This window comes from Fundulus heteroclitus, unplaced genomic scaffold (assembly GCF_011125445.2).
Source record: "Fundulus heteroclitus isolate FHET01 unplaced genomic scaffold, MU-UCD_Fhet_4.1 scaffold_68, whole genome shotgun sequence".
NCBI lineage: Eukaryota > Metazoa > Chordata > Actinopteri > Cyprinodontiformes > Fundulidae > Fundulus > Fundulus heteroclitus.
The window spans coordinates 1,463,775-1,471,417 of record NW_023397121.1 but is presented as its reverse complement, the minus strand read 5'-3'; the positions used below and the strand labels follow the sequence as shown (position 1 = coordinate 1,471,417).

At 42.3% G+C, this 7,643-nt stretch overlaps 1 long non-coding RNA gene across 2 annotated transcripts; it reads left to right on the top strand.

Moving 5' to 3' along the window:
• Positions 1–531: 531 nt before the first annotated feature.
• Positions 532–6,187, top strand: LOC118561618. 2 transcript variants are annotated; one of them, XR_004930170.1, is made up of 3 exons: positions 544–1,395; positions 2,136–2,353; positions 5,829–6,187. It is a non-coding gene; the product is annotated as an uncharacterized LOC118561618 (long non-coding RNA). The 2 variants fall into 2 exon arrangements; XR_004930169.1 differs by having other exon boundaries at positions 532–2,353.
• Positions 6,188–7,643: the final 1,456 nt, after the last annotated feature.

Below are 7,643 nucleotides of genomic sequence, written 5' to 3'. Positions count from 1 at the left end.
ATTCTTCTCACCATTATGTTCTGCAGCGGGTCTTTTGGATTTTCTTGCTGATTTGACAAAAGCCCAGTTAGGGTAGCCACAGGTTTGGAGGGCATCTCTGATGTGTTTCTGTTCCTTGTGCTTCCCTTCTGTTTTAGTAGGACATGCTGGGCCCGGTGTTGTAAGGTTCTGATGACAGAAAGTTTGTGCTCCAGTGGGTGGTGTGAGTCAAAAAGAAGATATTGGTCTGTGTGAGTGGGTTTCCTATATACTTCAATGTTGAGGTTTCCATCTCCTTCCATGTTCACCAAACAGTCCAGAAAAGGTAGCTTGTTGTCGTTGGCATCCTCTCTGGTAAACTTGATGTTGTTGTCCACTGAGTCCACAGAGTTGATGTGTCTTGTGAAAGCTTCCACTTAAGCAAGAAAATAATTACTGGGCAATAATGTAAAGCCTGGAACTCCTCACTACTCCAGACATTTGAATTGAGAAAGCTTTCTAGATGGGAAGCGAAACGTCTTCAAACTTTGGAACAAAAATCCAGTTGTTGGGGTTTCTTTTGGGGGGGGGGGGGGATTATATTCAGCACCAATGTTCCTCCTAATTCTTCTTGTCTCTGAGTAAACACACAAACTCCCTGAGTATTCACCTGACCTCTGTGAGCAACATCACATGTTCACACTGAGGCTACATTACACCTGTCCAACACCTGAGATTATAACAAGTTACATGGTTTACTAAAAGAATCAAATTACAGCAATAATCTCTTTTAGATTACCTAGTTTAGAAACAATTAATTTAGCCTGATTCCATGAAAAGGACAACAGTAGACTCTCACTATTGGACTGTAATGTAGCCATGGGGAATGGTGAAAGCATTTCTGCTGGAATGTCAGTCCTTTTTGTGATACTTTGTGTTTCTATACACTGAGGATGTGGTTGGTATGGCTTTGTCCAGTGAATAAGATCTGAACTAAAGCATGCTGGATCCCTTCCCTTCCATTGCTGGCAGTAAGGTCATCATGGTCTGCTCCATCCTCCTTCCCTGTGTCGGATCTATACACAAGGAAACATTTGTGACTCCATGTCCCAGCAGGCTTTGCACCTGCCTTTCTCTTCTGTGCACAGGCTCCAGCAGTCTTAGCTCCTCCCACGCAGTATAAAGAGAGTGGAGCTCAAACCATGCTCTTCTTTAGCCGCTGATTTCTGAGAGCACATTCTGACTGCTTTTGAGACACTTCCTGGCAAATCCTCCTCCCCCACCTCACTGGAAGCCATCAATGCACGGTCTTGCAGTCTTTGGCTCTATAATTACTGCCAACACAACATGGATACCAGATTGAATGCTCCTGTAAGAATGCTAAGCTCTGATCAAGATGTCTTTCTCTGGACCCAGGACATTGTGACAGTGGCTGAGGTTTGTTTTGTGTCAGACGTTGTTTGTCCGGCTCTTTCTCCACAGGTTGGTGAGGTGTCCTGATTGCAGCAGTATCATCAGTTACATTTATTTTAGTCTTCCTCAAATTGTTGCCATACACAAAATTAGTCTCTTTTGGTCAGCAAACAACTTCTTTGACTTTTGTTTCTGCTGTGATATGCTCCGTCAGCTGTGACGTCTTACAGAACTTTATTTGGTCCTAAATTAGGTTTAATCCACTAATCAAGTTGCTGAAACATGAATAATTAGTGGGAATCAGATTAACTCACATTTAATTCAGTGTCAAAGATGTGGGAGTGAATATTCAGCCATTATGTTTTCATTTCAGTCACAAAACAGTTAAAACATTTTCCTTTATTATTGAGCTTTTTGTGTAGGGAAATAGAAAATTATAATGCAGTCAGTTTTAGAATAAACCTGTTAGCACCAAAATGTGGAAAATGGAAAGGGTTGTCTATATTTTCTGTGCTGCTGCTCTTTATGCAGAAAATGGATCCACAGACAACTTAAATCTATTTATTAACTGGTGGTCCATGAAAAGCAAAATGTAAACATTTTTCTGTAATGAGAGGAAAGGTGGAATGTGAGCCAAGTAGCTTTGGTATCAAAACTAGATTTTATTGGTTTGACAAAATATTTTTCTGTAGAAAACAAATGACAATAGTTAAAATAAGGCACCCTGGAAACATGAAGTTCTTTTTTCCTTGCTCTTCTTTTAGGGGCACGCTTTGAAGGTTGTGCTGGAAACAAAGAAAGCCAATCTTTCTATTTCAATCAGGTCTAACTGTGGCAGGATCCAAAGAGCCTGAAAGCTTCCCATACCTCCACCCTCAGCAGACTTCAGCTCCTTGGCCTCCTGGATTTGAGCAACAAGACTTTGGAGCCTTTGACGCAGCCGTTCTGCGCTCCTCCAAAACACTCCTTTGTTCTCTTGAAGGTAGAACATCTTGTCAGTTTCCTCCTGGGCTTTTCATGCGGCACACAGCACTTCCAGTTAGCTGTGCAGAGCTGCCTGCTCAGCCCGCTTTTCTGACACATCCTGTTCCTCTGCAGAAGTCTGCCTACTTGTTGCAGGGCTTCTACTATCTCCTCATTCCCCGTGATCAGCTCCATTCTCTGCTGAAGTTCTCTCCTACTGCAGATGAGACCAGAGTAAAACCCACATGAGGTCCATGTACCGCTGATCACACAATAAATCAGGTCACAGAAAAGGCCTGAAGCCTTGTAATGTGTAGCCTGCTGCATGTCTTCATTACTTTGCTTGTCCGTTTAGCTAACCTTTGATAATAAAATAATAAAATAATGTTTTATTGACCATCTTCCAGCCAAAATATGTCAAGAAATTACTTCTCTGTGAATTTTGAGGTCTTTCTACGGCTAACCGCAGCAATTACCTAAGGTGACAGATTTTATTTCTAATAAGACCTTAACAGAGATGCTGTTCTTAACAAATGAAGTAATTTTTCTCCAGACTGTAAGAAAATAATTTCTGGATGTCATGACAGAAGTTCTCACTAATGTAGGAAGACAGTTTTTCTAAAAGGGATTTGCTGATGGGCTCACCCCCCCCCCCCCCCCCACACACACACACACACACACATTACAGTAGAATCCATTAAGATTTATATTTAAAAACTGTTTAACCCTAACCCAGGCAGGTTAAAAAAAAGTAACAAAGATTAATTTCTTTTTTATAAATATTTTAATTTTCCTGAACTCCTTGTGTAAAAAAGTTGGTAAAATATAGTTGCTTTTTAAAATAAAATAAGTGTGTACAAATACTCTTAATGTGACTTAACCCCAAGACAAACGTTTCTGACAAATAATATTTTTTTTTAAAAATTTGCTGAACTGAAAACAGTTTAAATACAATTACTAAAACCAAATCAAATGTAAAGCATATTTTTTGTTTTAGAGGTAAATAAAGACTATGAAAATGTTTGGAACCTCTAGTTGTGTCACTACAAACTCCCTTTATTCCCCATTCAGGTGTTTAAACACCTTTTGAACTAAACAGAGCCTTTTAATGAAGAACAAATGCAGAGCTGGTTTACAAGTGGAAGATGATCTTAGAGTTTGTTTGTCATCCATGCCTCCAAGAATAAACTGTGTGGGGAGAGACAGGCTCATCCTTCTCACTAATTGTCAAGAGCTTATTGATGTCATTGATGAATGGCTGGACTGTGTAACAAAGCCTGAAGCAGATATTCATAAGAATGTTGTTTTTATTCTTTGTTGCCAATAGTTTGAATAAGATGTTTGTTGTGCTTCTTCAGCCGAGGATCAGAACACCAAGGTCCTCGCCCTCGACTGCTACCCTATGCACAATGCACCCGACCCCCCTTGGCCCCTCTGACAGGTGGTGAGCCCATTGGAAGGGGGACCCATGTTTCCTCTTTGGGATGAGCCCGGCCCATCTCCATGGTTAAAAGCCCGGCCACCAGGCGCTCACCAGCGTGCCCCACCTCCAGGCCTGGCTCCAGAGTGGGGGTCCGGTGACCCGCGTCCGGGCGAGGGAACACTACGTCCATTTATTGGATTCATCATAAGGGGGCTTTGGGCTGATCTTTGTCTGGTCCCTCACCTAGGACCTGTTTGCCTTGGGTGACCCTACTAGGGGCACAAAGCTCCTAACAGCATAGCTCCTAGGGTGACTGGGACACTCAAACCCCTCCACCACGATAAGGTGGCAGCCCAGGGAGAGGTCGCCTCCCTGGTGAGGTGCTTCCAACCGGGAGGAGACCCAGAGGGAGACCCAAGACACGCTGGAGGGACTATGTCTCTCTGCTGGGAACGCCTTGGGATTCCCCCATGAGGAGCTGGCCCAAGTGGCATGGAGAGAGGACGTCTGGGCCTCCCTACTGAAGCTGCTACCCCCCCCCCCCCACCAACACCACCACCACCACCACCCGACTCCAGATAAGTGGAAGGGGATGGATGGTTTGTTGTGCTAATATTTAACCAATTAAAAGAGCCTTTAATCTGATAATTGGACCAAATAGGGTTCACTGGAAGTTCCTGGATCTGGTCCGTTCCAGGAACAAATTTCATCGGTGCCAAGTCTGTATTAAGACAGCTGTACCAGGTCCTGGATTCTCAAGACAAAGGTGCAATGGAGGAGATGTCAGCTCAAAAAGGCAGCCAATGGGAGTGGAGAATTAATCCAGCACATCAGAACATTTGACTTCACAAGCTATCCTTCTAAAAGACTCAGAGAGATGCAGCATCATGTCAACAGGTTCTGGAGATCATGGAGCCAGCTTTGCAGCCCAAACTTAATTGTGAGAAGCAAATGGCACACGTCACATCTAAATGTCACAGCTGGTGATAATTGTTTGGCTATGTGACCAAAATGTGGTGCAGGGCCAATTCAAGTTAGGACGGGTTGTGAGTGTTAACCCAGATGCTAAGTGCATTGTGGGGGATGTGAATGTCAAAGTGGTCCAAGGCTCCTGCCTTCCTGTGACAAGACTCATACCAATCCAGCCTTTGTCTGGAGTCCTGAAAGAACCTGCACAAACTACTGTCCTGCACAGAGACGTTAGCAGAGTGGTTGAATTTCCATAAAACAACCACAGAAGTTCTATACTTCTTCATGCAGGAAAAAGCAACAATAAAGGCAGAGGTGTGTTGGTTCTGACTGTTCTGAGCGCACACAATGGACCTGCAGCTGGTTCTGAGATGGTAGAGAACTCCTGCTGTTGCTGTGGAGAGGAAATGATGATCATCCCAAAATGTTCTGTTCTGCAGCGCTGCAGCTCCATCCTCCACATGCAGGCGCTGTAAATTCATGAGTTTAGATGGACGCTGATCAGATTATGGATCATAAACCAGCCTTCTCAGTTTAATCCTGATGGTCATAATCTGTTGATTAAGGTTTAATTCTGAGTTAAGGTACTGTATGGGAGAGAGGAGGAAGGCCTTAAAGTAACTTTTCAAGAATCAAGAGTCTTTATTGTTTTTATGTAACCATAATGAAATATTGGTGAGACACTCAGAATGATAAGAGGCAGACCCAAATTAAAAACACTTACAGAAAAATGAGACATAAGCATTCCTAAAGGACACTCTCAAAAATGTTACAACTATCAGAAAAATAAAAAGTATTAAACATCTAAAACCCTTTTTGACTCTTCAAATTCTGAAAAACTTACAGAATAAATGTTCTAAAATATGCAGAAGGACAAATGTAGCATGTAGTATTTACATAAATGCAGCTTGTGCTGAAACAGTCTATAAATGGCTGCTGGTTTATTTAATATTCAGAAGTGCTGCTTTTGCTCTGCTTTCATTGTTAGGACCAATTATTTCTCCAAGGTGCACAATGGTGAGATTCAGCCAAAGCACATTTAACAGCGGTTATCTCCTCTGTGAAGAAAAGTCAAACTAAGGGGTTTTTGTGGTCTCCACAGATGAGTTCAGACTTTCAGGATGAAAGCTGAAGACGTCTCCCTCTGCTGCTGTTCCTGCATCCGTCTCTAAGGCTCCAAGCCCACTTCCTGCTGCTGGTTCTGCCCGTACGCTCTGTGTTCCCTCATCATGTTCAGGTTCCTCTAGTTGGCTCAACTAACCTCCTTCACTCTGCTGAAGACTAACAAAACTCAGTTTTTACCTGTTTTATTTTCTAGGATGAAATGTGACTCTGCATGCCGTGCTGGCCTTTAAATGTTTACCTCTGAGGTTCTGGACTAGTCCAAAAAGAAAACCTATTTCTATTTATGTAAACATGAAGTAATATACTGAGGAAAAATAAAGTCTTTTTCTGTAAGAACCGGGCTCCTGGTGGTTTGAAGAGCTTCAGTGGCTTCATGAAGCAGAGCCGTGTGAGGAGACTCTGCAGGTGATGATCTGTGGAGCAGAACCAAGAGCCTTCAGACCAACAAACCACCTCCTGATCAGCCCTCTGCCTCAGCTGGAGCTTCAGCTTCTGGCTCATTCCTGGAGTTTTTTTTTTTTTTACCAAAATCTATCATTTTTATGGGACAAATGGCGCCTGAGAACCCTTTCTGGTGTGATGAGCGGTGGCTCAGAGGAGTAAGAAGTGAGCTACAGAGTCACAGGTTGCAGGTTCACCTCCTGGACTAGACCACTTTTACCTCCAATTTCCCTCTATTGGAAGCAAAAAGCAGCAAGATGCCCTCTGGAGTTGAACCTGCAACCTTTAGGTAACAGTAAGCCAACCAGCATGTCTTCTTACTCCCTGAGCTACTCGCTCATCTACCAAAACATCCACGTTTCTCCTATTTGACTTAAATTTCGGGGTGTTTCTGCAAAAAGAGGCGTCGACATCCCAAAAAGAGGCGTCGACATCCCAAAAAGAGGCGTCGACATCCCAAAGCTTGGTCTCCTCCTGGAAAACAGTCCAGCAGGTCCAACCAGAACTCTGAGCAGCTGGGTTCTGCTCCACAGCTTCTGCTCTGGCTTCACTTCAGAAGCCAGTTCCTCCTCAGAACATAAAAAACTGTTTTTTTTTTTTAATTTCTCCCAGTCTGTCCTCACATGCTGGAAATGGTCCATGTTTTAAAATGATCAGTTTAACTCTTAAAATCTTTCCATCCAGTACTTTGAGTTTGAAGCCTGGGAAGGTCCAACACCGCCTGGAGCTCTGATTCTGGTCCAGTTCATGAAATACAGATAAAATAGGTGGATATTTGCTACATATTGAAGAGCTACTGACCTGGTGAGGAAACAGACGTGTTGAAGAGGAATAAAAGTCTAATTTAAATCAAGTTACAATAGTTATTTGTTTAAAAAAGGTAAACTTTGAATTAGCACTAAAACAAGGGTTCTGAAACTTTTCAGATAACAACATTAGATAGATAGATAGATAGATAGATAGATAGATAGATAGATAGATAGATAGATATGAACCTTGCTCTAAAATATACAACAGGTCCAGTTTTTAATATATTTATATCAACTTAATGCAAATATACAATAAAGTCCTGGAAGCCAGAAAACTTTTAAAAGTGTTTATCTCTAGCTAAAATAACAATAATAATAGTAGTAGTAGTTATAATAATAATAATAATGAAACTAAAAGTCATGCAGTTAGTGTTCCATTATTTTATCAGAGTTTTCTCCAGTGTACATAAATATATGTCACTGAGGCGTGGCTCCATAAATACACATGAAGAAGAAGAAGCAGAACAAACACGGTCCATTCAGAAAGCTGCAGCAACACAAACAGAACGTCACACGACTGAAGGAGCTGCAGCTCAGAGCCG